General features: G+C 36.2%; 1 protein-coding gene and 1 pseudogene across 25 annotated transcripts in view; one reads left to right on the top strand and one right to left on the bottom strand.

Annotated features, from left to right (window-relative positions):
• BCAS3 (BCAS3 microtubule associated cell migration factor) overlaps positions 1-16,075 on the top strand; it is a 590,779-nt gene that overhangs the window by 107,584 nt on the left and 467,120 nt on the right. The gene's annotated exons all lie outside the window — the stretch shown is intronic.
• On the bottom strand, positions 1,776-3,429 carry LOC112917951 (stress-induced-phosphoprotein 1 pseudogene; annotated as a pseudogene).

Below are 16,075 nucleotides of genomic sequence, written 5' to 3'. Positions count from 1 at the left end.
CAGTTAAGCTGTGGTTATACATATCTGTTGATATGCCACATGATTCTGTATATACTTTGTTTATCATAACAGATAAGCAGTTGTAATTTAACTTGCTTATTAGGGAGATAAATTCAAGCAAGATTTTGCTTTGTTTTGTTGGAGCATTATTGCCTCTATCCTAAACAATACATTTTCCTTGATACAGTCTTTAGTTACTACTCAAAGTTTCATTATAATATTATGACTCAGAATTAACTGTATATGTTTTTCAGGGAACTCATTTATGAAGTATTTCTTAATTGTTAAATAAAAATTTAATTTTTAACTTTTGTTTTTTTTTTGCTTCTGTGTCCTTTCATCAATGGTTTCCTTTAATTTAGAGGAAAATGTCCATGGGAAGGAAAAAAATAGGAAGTTACAATTAAAGTTTCTAATAGACTCATAAATTAATATACCTTCCAAATTTATAAAATAGTAAACAATTTGTTAATATTTCTGCTATTATCAATAAAAATCATTTTTACATAAGTAATTACAAAGCGAGATTTTAATATCTTAAACTATTAATTTCAAGAATAGTGTATAAGTTACCCTATAATTATGATAAATTATAATATTTACTATGTGAATACCGGAGGTTAAATTTGTTTTCTTTTTGGTTTTTTGGAAGCATACTGATGAAAGCAAGATTGCAGCTTTCAATCTTTGTTATCTTTGTTCTCTTCTTTGTCTCTAAGTCACTTTTCTAATCAACCAGTAAATGAATATCAGCACCCCATAATGTTAAATACTTTATATTTGAAATCTTTGCTGTTGATAGCAACATTTCCCATGTTATTTTTATTGCTCAATATACTAAAAATTGTTTTTGAAGAATGAAATAAATGCTTAAAGAAAACTTTCCTCTATAAAATTTTACCTACATCACAGGATCATCATAATGGTTAAAGTTAAATAATACATGTAATGTCTTTATAACAATAGCTGGTATTTATCAAATGCACAGTAATCAGAATTATAAAGCTGCCACAGACATAGTACTCACTGTTAGAAAAGTAAGATTTACAAAAGGTAGAATGTCAAACATTTTCATATCTTTATTTTAGAAATGGAATTTTGCCAGGTATCTCTCTTGATTTATTTAGTCTTTAAATTTTTAAAAAAATAGACTTTATTTTTAGAACAGTTTTAGGTTCACAGCAAATTTTAGTTGAGGGTAGGTATAGAGATTTCTCATATACACCCTTCCCGTATATGCATAACTTCCCCATTATCAACACTCCACTGGAGTGGTACATTTGTTTCACTTGATGAACCAACGTTGACACATCATAATTACCTAAAGTCCATAGTTTTTATTATTTTTATTATTTTATTTTTATTTTTATTTTTTTTTATTTTTTATAACCACACCCAACTGGCTTGTTTTATTGGAGAAGGGCATGTGGAGTTAACATGAGGACAATTGGGACCTGAGGTCGGGGAAGAACAGCACCCCCTCCCCATACATGCCTACTGCCCCAAATAAAAAACAACCAACTATGGGAGAGCAGCTGAGACAGTGACTGAAGTTGGGGAAGGGAACAGGTAACCTGGGGGCGGCAGAAGAGACCATGCATGTGCTGGGAAGGCCCAGAGGCAGTGGTGGTGCGAGTAACGTGAGTACAAATCTCTGTGTCTTCCACATAGGTCTATATAAATATATAGAGAGAAGTTGTTCACTTTCCCCTGCTCTCCCCTCTGCTCTGTGTAGCTTGCCACGGTCCCAGCTCCTCTTTCCACATGAGGGCAAAGGGAAGGAGATGATGAGCAAGTCATCACCGAATTGCAATCAGACCCACATCCATCAGCTTCTGGATCTTCTGTGTTATTACAGGATTCTTTAAGTGTTCGCTGAGTGCCTGAGGGTCCTTCTGCATCTGCTCCAGGATAAGCTGCATTGCCGGGTACTCATTATCTGCTGCACCTCAGGGTCAGCCATGGCCTGTCACTTCACGTCTTAGGGGCTATCTTGGTGGTTGTACTGGGCCATTGTACAGTGCTGGTAACCGTCTGCCGCTTCCTTACAGTTGGAGTCCAGATCTGACGCCTTCTGGTAGACATCCATGGCTTTTGTGTAGTCCTTCATTGCCTCCAGGGCAGCTGCTTTCCGGGTGTACCCCTTGAAGAAGGCCGGCTGTAGCTGGATACATTCCTCATAGTCCTTGAGCGGCAGCTGAAACTCCAGGAGTTTGGTGTAGCAGGCAGCTCGATTGCTGTACAATTTGGCATCTTTTGGATTCCGTTTGATGGCTTCTGTATAATGCTTCATGGCCTGGGGATAGTCCCCTTTCTGAAAACATTCATTGCCTTTGTTCTTCTCCTTCAAGGCCAGATCTGGGTTTATGTAAGCCAGCCGCTCTTGCTCCTTCAGAATTTTCTCTGCCTGTTGGCATTTCTTGAGCACATCTGGGGTCCGGTGCTCTGCCAAAGACTTGTTATAGAAATGGATGGCATCCTTGTACTTTTCTTCCTTGAAGTAGGAGTTGCCAATTTGAGCATAAGCTTTGGCAATCTGTCGATAGTCTTCTCGGTTTTCTCACCCCACTTTGATGGCCTTCTCACAAAGCTCCCCGCATTTACTGTAGTCACCCTTCTCGAAGTACACGGCTGCTTGATTGGTCATGTAAGTCATGTTGGTGGGGTCCAAGTCCTTGGCTCTGTCATAGTGCTTCAAGGCTGTGTCAAAGTCTTTCTTCTTGTAGGCTTCGTTCCCCAGCTCTTTCTCTTTCAGCACCTGCTTCTTATTCTCTGGAAGATATTCTTCCATTGGCTCTGGCTCGGTGTCCTTCTTGGGAGGAGGAGTTGGGGGAGGTGTTCCAACTTTCTCCTCCTCACCCATACTGTCCAGATCCACACCCGGCAGGACGCTCAGAGTAGTCAGGATCCAGGGATCTTGCAGTTTCGTGCCCAAGTCAGATGGCTTGTTTCGTAGTTGCTCTATCAGCTCCTGGTAGGTAGGATCAGTGAGCAGTGTCCCTGTCCTGGGATTACTCTCCAATTCTGGCACAGATTGGGCATGTTGAAAGGGTTCATGAATTTCCGTTCTGCCAACTGAGCCTCCATATTCTGTAAGCCCTCTTTGAGCTGAGGATTATTTGCTTCATGTTTTAAACCCTCTTCGTAGGTTCGCTTGGCTTCTTCAAATCGGTTTAAGAACTCAAGGGCTGCAGCCTTCCTCGAATAGCCCTTGCCCCAGTTGAGCTTTAAGTTCACAGTTTTGCAGCTATCCTCATAAGCCTTCTGGTAGTCCTCTTTCTTGGCGTACGCTGCGGAGCAATTGCTATAGAGCACATGGTTCTGGGGATCTAACTTAATGGCCTCAGAGTAGGACTGCAGTGTGTCATCGATGTTGCCCGCACTCAGGGCCCTATTGCCCTTCTCTTTCAGCTCATTTACTTGCTCCATAGTCCAGCCCGGAACCCTGTTGAATCGACTCTGTCTGCTCCGCATTCTCAACCCTAAAGTCCATAGTTTTTACATTTAGGTTTTACTTCTGGTGTTATACATTCTGTGAGCTTGGACAAATGTATAATGAAATATGCCATTATAGTATCATATAGAATAGTTAATAATAAGTAGTTAACATTGATTAGTTTTCTTAATTCCTAATTGATTCTTTTAATAAATAGTACTGTGTTCAAAATACAACAATAAGCAAGATATAGTCTCTGTGAAACTTACAGTTCTTTTGCATGAAAGGGCTGATATGTCTGTGAAATATACAGATAACATTAACTTTGTTTAGTGCCTTTGTTTGCATTCCTTCATTAAGAATTTTTAAATATTGGGGATCCCTAGGTGGCTCAGTGGTTTGGCACCTGCCTTTGGCCCAGGGTGCAATCCTGGAGTCCTAGGATCAAGTCCCGCATGGGGCTCCCTGCATGGAGCCTGCTTCTCCCTCTGCCTATGTCTCTGCCTCTCTCTCTCTCTCTCTCTCTCTCTCTCTCTCTCTATGTCTATCATGAATAAATAAATACAATCTTTGAAAAAAAAAAAGAATTTTTAAATATCTCCAAATGATTAAAAAAACTATGGAAAATATTCTGGGAGAATTAGTAGACAGTTACTTTCCTTGTTTGTTAGAATAACTAATTGTATGTTTTAAATTCTGTTCCTGTTGTCCTTGGAAATGTGGCATTAATGTTATTTATAAAGATCTCACATGTATATTGTAAATAATTATATATCATTTTTAGAGTTTCTATAATGGTAATAGCTTTGAAATAAAATGTTTCCAGGGCACCTGGGTAGCTCAGTCAGTTAAGTGTCATGACTCTTCCGGTCATGATCTTGCAGTTGTGGGGTCAAGCCCCACGTTGGGCTCTGTGCTCAGTACAGAGTTGGCTTCAGATTCTCTCTTTCTCTCCCTTTCACTTGCTGTCTCTCAAATAAATAAAATCTTAAAAAACAACAACAACAACAAAAAACGTTTCCTATGTGTTAGGGTTTTAGTTATAATCTCTACATAGTTAAATACTATTTCATGTTAGGTTAGGTTATATAGGAAAGTAATTAAAATATGTTTCACTTGAAAAAAATGTTTCACTTGTACCTAATTAAAAGTTGAGAAGTTTTAAAATGTTCTAATTCTTACTGATATTGTTGAGTTATGTGTTGAGGGGAAGATCCCTAGATTTTAAATTTAGGAGAGATTTTTTACAGGTTTACAAACTTATACTTTGTGTTTTTGGGAATGAGACTTGATAATTTTTTGGAGACTTGGAGGATTTTGTTCTATTTTCAAATGATTGCAGTTTAACCTTGTTTTCCTTTTATCTAGTCAAAATCTTACCTTTTTTTAGCAGATGTGAGGAAAACTGAAGTGTTTAGATTTAGATGGTAAAACTCTTTATTAGTAGATGTATGTAATAAATGGATGTAACAGAAGATGGCTAACTAGCTATTCTAAACATTAATAACTTTAAGTCCTTTCATATTTAGTGGGTTACCACACCTATTTTATTTAAATTTAGGTTAGTTAACATACAGTGTAATACTCGTTTTGGTGTGCAATATAATAATTTAACATTTCCATACAGCACCTGGTGCTCATCACAAGTGCACTCTTTAATTTCCATCACCTATTTACTTCACTAGAACTTTAATCCAATCTGTTTGGAATTGTGTTAGATTCTCTCGCCTCTACCTCTAAACTTACCTATGCCTATATTACAAAGGAATATCTTATTACATCTCTGTAATGTATCTGATCACTATAATTTATTTATTCAGGGGAGATGACTGGCAAACCTATGTTCTTTCTTGAATATGTTAATATTTTAGAAAGTTACTATTCAAATATGTGTTTCAAAGTACAAAAATTTTCAAAATATATGAAGCAATAATACAGCTCAAAGGGAAATAGAGAAATCAACTATTAAAATTAGAGATTAACACTCCTCCATTGGTAACTGATGTAACAAATAGGAAATCAGTAAGGATGTGGAAGACATAAACTGTAGTATCAGTATGACTGAACTGATATTATAGAATACTATATCCACACCTTTAAGTGCACATAGAACATTTACCAAGACTGATTATATGCTGGATTATAAAGCAAGACTGTGTTTTAGAACACAGTTGTCTTTTTTTTTTTTTTTTTTACCATGCAGAACTCTAAACTTTATTCACTTTATTTATATATTTAACAGTTCTAAAGTATTTACTTCTTGCTTTGACAAAAAATGAAAAACATAGAAGCACTCACTGACTCCTCTTTAGGAGAAAAGGGTTATTATATGTACAGCTATGGAGAGTTAATGGTTCCTCCTTTACATATAAAGAAAAGTATTAATAAAAAAGTGCTTCAATGATCAAAAAGGGCTAAGAGCGGCAATTAAATTAGAAATCAACAAAAAACATTTCTTTGGAAAATTTGTGCAATGTTTAGAAATTGAACTGCAGATCAAGCATAATCATGAAAAAGTAAAACCAATTTTGAACTGAGTGATTAAAGGAACATAGGATGTCAAAAATTTAGGATGTAACTAAAGCATGGTTAGGTGGATATTTATAGCACTAAATGCTCACATTTGGAAAGAAGAAAGGTCTAAAACCTTTCACCTTAAGAATCTAAAAAAGAAGAGCAAATTTATCTGAAGTAAGTTAAAAGGAGGAAAATAATAAAAATAATAAATGGAAACCAGGGAAAAAAAGTGGACAAACAACATAGAAAATCAATTAAGCCAAAATCTAGTTCTTTGAAAACATTAATTGATAACACTTTAGTGAGACGGATAGGACAAACAGAACACACAAATTGCCAATATCAAGAATGTATGAAGGGGCATTACTACAGATCTTATGGTCATTACAGGATAATGATCAATACTGTGAACAACTTTATCTTTAAAAACTTATGTGAATTGGATGAATGGAGAACTTAAGTCAGTTAAAAGTCATTGATAAGTGAAAAACAATCAGTAGAATAATGTTGCTATGGTGCAGTTGATAAGTGTAAATATTTTACAATTATTTTTAAAAAAATTTTATTTATTTATGATAGTCTCACACACACACACACACACACACACACACAGAGAGAGAGAGAGAGAGAGAGAGAGGCAGAGACACAGGCAGAGGGAGAAGCAGGCTCCATGCACCGGGAGCCGGACGTGGGATTCGATCCCCGGTCTCCAGGATCGCGCCCTGGGCCAAAGGCAGGCGCTAAACTGCTGCGCCACCCAGGGATCCCTACAGTTATTTTTTATATATTTTTAAAGATTTTATTTATTCATGAGAGACGGAGAGAGAGAGAGAGAGAGAGAGAGAGAGGGGCAGAGAGACACCGGCATAGGGAGAAGCAGGCTCCATACGGGGAGCCTGACGTGGGACTCAATCCCGGGTCTCCAGGATCAGGTCCTGGGCTGAAGGTGGCGCTAAACCGATGAGCCACCCAGACTCAAACCAGGAATACAAGAACTCAGGGAAGACAGGGTGAAATAATAGAAGGGGAAGAAATAGAGGGGAAAAAACCCTACAAATTTATCACAGGATTGATGGAGAAATTCGAAGGTACAGAAGGGAGAATAGATAGAAAACTAAATAAAATGGGAACTTTGCAAAATAGAAAATGAGAACATTTACATAGTTCCCAAATAAGAGAAGCAAAGTAATACAGTGAGGAAATGTCAAATATCAGAATGGTGAATATATCATTGTACAGTTCCTATATTTCAGGAACTCAGGCTCACCTCAAGTTCCCCCAGAATGATTGAAGCAAATAACATAAGACCCTTGCAAAATACTGTGTAAAGCAGCTTAATTACATTAGAATATAAAACTAATAGATCAGGTGTCAGTAAAGTTGTTTTTTTTTTTTTTTTTTTTTACCATATACAAAATGTTTTTAGCTTAGTGGATTAGGATTATATGGTCTCTGACAACTACTGAACTCAGCCTTAGAAAATTAAAATAAATAAATAAATAAATAAATGGGTGTAGCTGTGTTCCAGTGAAACTAGCAGTAGGAATTGGATTTGGGACATAGTTTGTTGACCTCCCCTACACACTAAAATTAAAAAAAATTTTTTTTCTTAGTAAAATGTTAAGTGCTATATTTGTGAATAGTTTTTAGTGGACAATAAATTATCATAACAAGTTATATGTATATAAATTATATAAAAAATATATGTATATATGAAATAAACTGCAGACTTCACTTGTTCCCTGTAATATCTCTTCCATAATTTGAATTGCTCTTATATTTATTTTTCATGTATTTCCTGTATTCTAACTTTTTTCTCTGTCCTTTTTAAAGACAGCTGATTATTTAAAAATCTCCTTGAAGGTAGAATATTTCTAACTTGTCTTTGTATTTAAGTGCAAATAATAGAAACTTATTTTAAACTTATTATGTCTTTGGCTGCTTCCTAATGTATGTGAAATCAGGATTCCTATTGAAGAAAATCTGATTCTAACCCTAATCTAACTTTACCTCCTATTTTTATGTGGAGATAGTATTCTTCCTGTATGATTACCTCCCCATGTAAAAGCATTATTAATACCACTTTCTCAACTTATGCGAGTGTTGGAAGGTTTAATTACCCAGTGTTTATTCAGCACTTTACAGAAGAAAAATGTTATTATTAACTAGGCTAATCACAAATTTAGCTTTTAATATGGTTAAGTTTCCATTTCTTTGCTTTTCTTTTTAATTACTTAATAAAAAATGTGACCAACTGGCTTTTGTTCTTTAGGAGCTGAATAAGAATACAAATAATGTAATACTATCAAAAATTTTCCTCTTATATTTAAAGGATTAGATTCAGTAACACATGTTGAAGGCTGTGCAGCTTTTTCCCATTTAAAAATAAGTGTTTCCATGCTTCTTGCAATTTGTGGTAGATTTAAAATGTCTTTGCTATTTTGTGTTTCACTTTATACATGCACATTCTTGGAAAATGTCACTTTCTCAAATACTTTGTTCCGCTTTTCCTAATTTTGGTTCAATCTGTTAAATATCATGAATAAAAATAATAAAAGTCTTTGTAAAGGAAAATGGTATTAATGTTTAGAATTTTCAAATCATAAAAGCCATACTTCACATTGCTTTAACATTATGCTCATTGTAGTGCATTACAAAAAAACTATTTTGAAAATGTTGTTCATGGTTAAGAAATGACTGATTCTAATAAAATACATGAAAATAAACAAAAAACGTATTGTTTTAAAATTGAGAGTAGATTCTGAGACTCAAAATTTAAGAGGCTCGTAACTCTGGGAAACAAACAGGGTTGTTGGAGAGGAGATGGGTGAGGGGATGGGGCTTATATTATATGCACCTGATGAATCATTAAATTCTACCCATGAAACTAATAGAGTACTATACTATATGTTAACTAAATAGAATTTAAATAAATTTAAAACTAAATACAAATAAATAAACTAAAAAATAAAATAAAAAATAAAACTATTTTTGATAGAAATCTCTAGTTACATTGCTGAAATTTAGTTTTCAAATACAGTATGTGAAAAGACAACTTGATGTTATTTTGAAGTAGTACAATGGCAAAAGGATTTAAACTTTTATATTTCCATTAAAAATCCTACTGTTTTTGGAGCACCTGGGTGGCTTATTTGGTTAAGCTCCTGCCTTTGGCTCAGGTCATGATCTCAGGGTCTTGGGATTGAGCCCAGAGTTGGGGCTCCCTATTCAATGGGGAGCCTGTTTTTCTCTCTCTCCCTTTCTCTCTCTCAAATAAATAAAAATCTTGGGACGCCCAGGTGGCTCAGTGGTTGAGCAGCTGCCTTTGGCTCAGGGCATGATCCCAGAATTCCGGGATCGAGTCCTGCATGGAGCCTGCTTCTCCCTCTGCCTGTGTCTCTGCCTCTCTCTCTCTCTCTCTCTCTCTCTCCCTCTCTCCCTCCCACTCCTCCCCCCGCCCCCTCTCTGTGTGTCTCTCATGAATAAGTAAATAAAAAACCTTTAAAACTAACTAACTTAAAAATCCTACTGGTCTTTTTTTGCTTTCTAAGCTTTTATTTAATTAAATTCCAGTTAGAAAAAAATCCAACTATTCTTTGATTGGGATTGTACTATATCTAGTGATCAATTTGTGCAAAAGAGGGAGAAAGTCTACAATGGTTATCTATTGCTGTGTAAGAAATAATAACAGACTTAATGTCTTAGGACAACACACATTTATTATGACATAGTTTCTATGGGTTGGCAGTCCAGGCACAATTAAATGGGTCCTAACTTAGAGTCTTAAAAGGCTGTTGTTAAGGTGTCAGGAGAATTAGATTTTTATCTGCCATCTTGACTGGGAGAGAACCCACTGTTCAATTTACTCAGGTTCATTTCTTTGTGGACTTACGATTGAGGGCTCTGATGTACTGCTGACCATGTGCTGGAGGCTAGCTGCAGTTCCTGGGCTTCTCCCACATGGCATCTTAAGTACTTAATCAGGCCACCAAGGAAAGATTATAGTGATGAGCTTTGAGAGGATGGGACTAGTAATGGTTGGAGGCATAAGGAACATTCCTGAGATACTGGAAGTGTATTTTTCTATCTATGTAGGGTTATATATGTGTATCTACCTTGTGAAAATTCTAAGATGTTCACCTTAGAATTCACCAAACCTTACACTTTTCTTTTTCATTTATTTTATTTTATTTTATTATTTATTTTTTATTTATGAGAGACACAGAGAGAGAAGCAGAGACACAGGCAGAGGTTGAGAAGCAGGCTCCATGCAGGGAGCCCAATGCAGGACTTGATCCCAGGACTCCGGGATCACGCCCTGAGCCAAAGGCAGATGCCCAACCCCTGAGCCACTCAAGCATCCCTATACTCTTCTTTATGTTTGTTTGCTTCAGTTATCTTTATTTTAAAATAATTATAAAACATAAAACAAATTCCAGTGACTTCTAGATTTTTCACTGTATTTTTTATTTTTTATTTTTAAATTTTTTTTAAAATTATTTATTTATTTATTTATGATAGTCACAGAGAGAGAGAGAGAGAGGCAGAGACACAGGCGGAGGGAGAAGCAGGCTCCATGCACCGGGAGCCTGATGTGGGATTCGATCCCGGGTCTCCAGGATCACGCCCTGGGCCAAAGGCAGGCGCTAAACCGCTGCGCCACCCAGGGATCCCTGTATTTTTTATTTTTTAGTTTGGTAATTTATTAGGAATCTTGTAATCATTAATAATGTAAGAATGCTACTTCATAATATATCATATGTAGTGATATTGGCCCCTATTACTCTGGTGCTAACTTCTGGAGCCAAGATGCCACCTGCCTATATGATATAGAAAATAGTGTGCTAAAGCAGTTTTTTCAGGTTTCTATTTAGAATCCTGACCATAGCTGCTTCTTAAAGCCCTTTTTTCTCTACTTCCCAATATTCCACATACCCTATGGATTAGGGCTTCTCTGTGACTTCTCATGGTAGGATATAGTTTCTTCCTCCACTTTTCTGTATTTATATTGATATATGGTGTCCTCTTCTCCTCCATCTTTTTTATTCCTACTTTGGTGTCCAGTTTCTGGGCTTGCTCTTTTATCTCCTTGCATTCCACCATTATATTGAAAATAAATTCCTCTATATCTACAGCCTGGCTTTCTTTCTTTCCTTTTTTTTTTTTTAAAGATTTTATTTATTTATTCATAGATATATAATATCTATATTGATATATAATGAATATTATTAATGAATATAATATTCATATTATTTATTCATAGAGAGAGAGGCAGAGACACAGGCAGAGGGAGGAGCAGGCATCATACAGAGAGCCCGACATGGGACTCGATCCCAGGTCTCCAGGATCACACCCCAGGCTGCAGGCGGCGCCAAACTGCTGTGCCACCAGGGCTGCCCTACAGCCTGGCTTTCTTTTAAAAGACAAAATTTCCTAGTAATACTCCCCTACTTTGATTTTTATATTCTCTTAGTTTTGTTAATTTTTATGTGCCTTTTTTGATTGCTTTGTTTTATATAGTATTCATTTTTTTAAAAAATTGGCTTAAGATATGTAATTCCTATTTCCCTAGTGTCTGTATCATTGTTCAGTGAAGTTAAGAGGAGATCCCATCTCCATACTCCAGACGAGATGTGCTTTCTTGCTCTTCTCTCTACAGTCTTAGCCACACGGTTGTGATATACCTTGTGACCATCATGACAGATTGTGCCCTTTTTACAGGTTCATAATAGTCATCAGAAGAAACCAGTACCCTTGGGTCATTTTTTTTTTTAAATTATTTATGATAGTCACAGAGAGAGAAAGAGAGGCAGAGACACAGGCGGAGGGAGAAGCAGGCTCCATGCACCGGGAGCCTGATGTGGGATTCGATCCCGGGTCTCCAGGATCGCGCCCTGGGCCAAAGGCAGGCGCCAAACCGCTGCGCCACCCAGGGATCCCCCTTGGGTCATTTCTAATTCTTCCTGTCTAATCCTCGTAAGACTGTTTGGACAGTGATGCATATTCTTTCCTCCCCTGCACTTATTCTTTTAACCTGCTTTATTCATACTATTCATCAACACTTATCATTTGGCTTATTTCACTTATTTTTAAAAATTTTAAAAAATATTTTTATTTATTTATTTGACAGAGAGAGTGCACAAGCAGGGAGAGCAGGAGAGGGATAGGGAGAGGGAGAAGCAGGCTCCCTGCTGAGCAGAGTCCAACTTGGGACTCCATTCCAGGACTCTGGAATCATGACCTGAGCTGAAGGCAGATGCCTAACTGACTGAGACATCTAGGCGCCCCTATTTTACTTATTTATGTGTTTATATTTGTCTTCATCTCCTGGAATATGCTCAGTGAGGGAAAGAGCTTTGGCCTGTTTTGTTCAGATTACCTAGCACAGAGATAACTAAATTTATCAAATGAATAAATTAATAAAAAATAAAAAGCAATGATTCTCTTCCAAAATTTTGAGAATAATGCCTAATTTTGACACTTCATTTTTTTGTTCATTGTGTACTTCCATATTGCTCTGTTATTTTATTGCTCTTTGTTTAACTATTTTAAATATATGATAGGTGAGGTATTAGGATACACTGATTATATCACCTATAATCCTCTGTTCTCTGAATATTTTTTTCTTTTTTTCCTTTTTAAGGTGTTGTGTTATATCTATATATGGATACAGTTTTATAATTTACATGTACCCATGCGTTGCTTGTCCTTATGTCAGATACTTCTCTGGTCATATAAGGGGAGGGCCTTTATAGTAAAGAGCATGGCCTTTTAAGACTGCCAATCACTCATGGAATGGTTAATTGGTCATTTCTTATAAGTTGATTATGTCTGGGAGATCTTTAAATTGACCTGTGGGTAAAAGTATCATGAGATTTCAAAGAAAGAAGCAAGTACTTCAAGCTAGGAGGATGCCATTGTAGTCAGTTGAAGAATTTTTGAGACTTAGGTGTGTAAAGATGGGAATGGAAGAGAGCCAGGTAGATAAGGACCATTAGTAAAGAAGATACTAATGGTGCATGGGCTGGAGTACAAGTTGAAAGAAGAGAGTGTCAACTAAATATTTTAAAAGAATTGAGTCTGTGTCATAGAGGGCTTTATTTGCTTAGATGAAGGGCTGAGCTTTATGACAAAGAGATGTCTTTAATAGTTTCTAAAACAGGAATAAATGATTAGAGGTATTGTTTAGGAAGATTACTCTGGCAAAATAGATAGATTTTTAAGTCTGTAACCTTTGAGTGTGGTGCAATGAAATAGATTGCAAATCCCCATGCTTATAGTCCCTAATTATGGGCACTGCTCATTACACTCTGTTTTTGAACATCTTGTTTTTCCTTCATCAATTCTGATTACTCCTTCAAAAATATTTACTGACAGTATATTATATTCTAGGCACATAGTGAGGGCATGAAAAATGAATGGTAATGTCATTAGTGCCTTGAACAAGATCACAATATATTGGAGACTTGAAAATAAATAATTTTAATGAGCACAAAAATATTGTAATGTTTTTGAAATGTTGTTTTGTCCCAAGGTTCCATCCTCTAGGTTAAGTTTTTCCTTTCTACTTATTTATCAACTTTTTCTGTCAATATGGTTGAATATATACACAAAGATGCCCCCACTGACTGTCTTGTTTAATAATATTATTTCCAATCTGTGTTTCTCAGACTGGAAAATGGCATGTACCTATCATTATTGTATCAAGCAGAGTATTTTCACTGCCCTAAAAATCCTCTATGCTCTGCCTATTTATCCTTTCTTCCCTCAGCTTCTGGCAAGCACTGATCTTTTTACTGTCTTCATAAATTTGCCTTTTCCAGAATGTCATATAATTGGAACTTCATTCCATTTTAAGGCTATATAATATTAGATCATATGTGTATACCGCAATTTGTTTATGCTTTCAACAGTAAGGGATGTATGGCTTTTTTGGTACTTTCTGGTGGTTATGAATAATGTTGATATGAGTGTGCATGTATATGTTTTTCTGTGGACATATGCTTTCATTTCTTATGGATATACACCTTGGAGCAAAATTACTGGGTCCTATGGCAATTCTGTGTCTAGCTTTTTAAAGAGCCATCAAACTGTTTTCCACAGAAACTGTACTATTTTACATTCCCTCCAGCAATGGAGCAGGGTTTCACTTTCTCTACATCCTTGCTAATGCTTGCTTTTTTTCAGTTGTTTTACTATGACCAACCTAGTGGGTGGGAAGTGGTATCTCATTGTGGCTTTGATTTGCATTTCCCTAGTAATTAATGATGTTATGCATCTTTTCATATGTTTATTGGCCGTATCTCTGTTTTTCTTGGAGAAATGTCTAATCGTATCTTTTGCCCTTTTGTAAATACAGGTTGTTTGTCATCTTATTGAATAGTAAGAGTTGAATATATTCTGGATACTAGACCTTTATCTTATCCCTGATTTGCAAATATTGTCTCCTTTTTCAGGTAGTCTTTTCATTTTTTTAAAAAAAATTTAAATTCAGCTTAGTTAACATATAGTGTATTATTAGTTTCAGGGTAGAGTTTAGTGATTCATCAGTTGCATATAGCACCAAGTGTTCATTACATCTTGTACCCTCCTTAATACCCATCACCCAGTTATCCCAACTGCCTACTCACCTCACCTCCAGCAACCCTCAGTTTGTTCCTTAGTGTTAAGAGTCTCTTATGGTTTGCTTATCTTTCTGTTTTTATCTTATTTTTCTTTCCCTTCCCTTATGTTCTCTGTTTTGTTTCTTAAATTCCACATATGAGTGAAATCATATGGTATTTGTCTTTCTCTGACTTGTTTCACTAAACATAATACACTCTAGTTCTAGCCACATCATTGCAAATGGCAAGATTCCATTCTTTTTTTAAGGCTGAGTAATAGTCTATTGTGTGTGTGTGTGTGTGTGTGTGTGTGTACATATGTACTTGTTATGTGTATACATATATATGGTACATCTTCATTCATCTGTCGATAGACATCTGGGTTCTTTCCATATTTTGGCAATTGTGGACATTGCTGCTGTAAACATTGGGGGGGGCCTGTGCCCCTTCAAATGACTATTTTTGTGTCTTTTGGATAAATAGTATTGCAGTTTCTGGGTTGTAGGGTAATTCTATTTTTAACTTTTTGAGGAACCTCCATACTGTTTTCCAGAGTGGCTGTACCAGTTCGCATTCCCACCAACAGTATAAGAGGGTTGCCATTTCTATGCATACATGTCAACAACTGTTGTTTCCTGAGTTGCTAATTTTAGCCCTTCTGACGGTGTGGGGTGGTATCTCATTGTGGTTTTGATTTGTATTTCCCTGTTGATGAGTGATGTTGAGCATTTTTTCATGTGTCTGTTGGCCGTTTGTATGTCTTCTTTGGAGAAATGTGTCTTCATGTCTTTTGCCCACTTCTTGACTGGATTTTATGGTTTTTGGGTGTTGAATTTAGTAAGTTCTTTATAGATTTTAGAAATTAGCCCTTTATCTGATATGTCATTTGCAAATATCTTCTCCCAATCTTTTCACTTTCTTTTTTTTTTTTTTTAATTTTTTATTTATTTATTTATGATAGTCACACACACACACAGAGGAGAGAGAGAGGCAGAGACATAGGCAGAAGGAGAAGCAGGCTCCATGCACCGGGAGCCTGACGTGGGATTCGATCCCGGGTCTCCAGGATCGCGCCCTGGGCCAAAGGCAGGCGCCAAACCGCTGCGCCACCCAGGGATCCTCAATCTTTTCACTTTCTTGATAATGTCCTTTGATGCACAGAAGTTTCCAATATTGATATAATCCAATTTATGTATTTTTCTTTTGTTGCTTGTGCTTTTGGTGTCATATCTAAGAATACTGCCAAATTCAGGGTCCTGAAGATTTCTCTATATTTCCTTCTAAGAATTTTACAGTTTTAGATCTTATATTTAAGCCTTTAATCCATTTTGAGTTGATTTTTACATATGATATAAGATAGGAGTCCTACTTCATTCTTTTGCATGTGAGCTTTCAGTTTACCCAGCACCACTTCTTGAAGATACTCTTTTTCCCCCCCATTGAATAGATTTGGCAACATTTTTGAAAACAAATTGTTCATAGAGGTATGTGTTTATTTCTGGAATCTGAATTCCATTCA

The sequence above is a fragment of the Vulpes vulpes genome, chromosome 2 (genome assembly GCF_048418805.1).
Source record: "Vulpes vulpes isolate BD-2025 chromosome 2, VulVul3, whole genome shotgun sequence".
NCBI classification, from domain to species: domain Eukaryota; kingdom Metazoa; phylum Chordata; class Mammalia; order Carnivora; family Canidae; genus Vulpes; species Vulpes vulpes.
The sequence above is the reverse complement of the archived record's forward strand: the minus strand, read 5'-3'. Positions and strand labels throughout refer to the sequence as shown.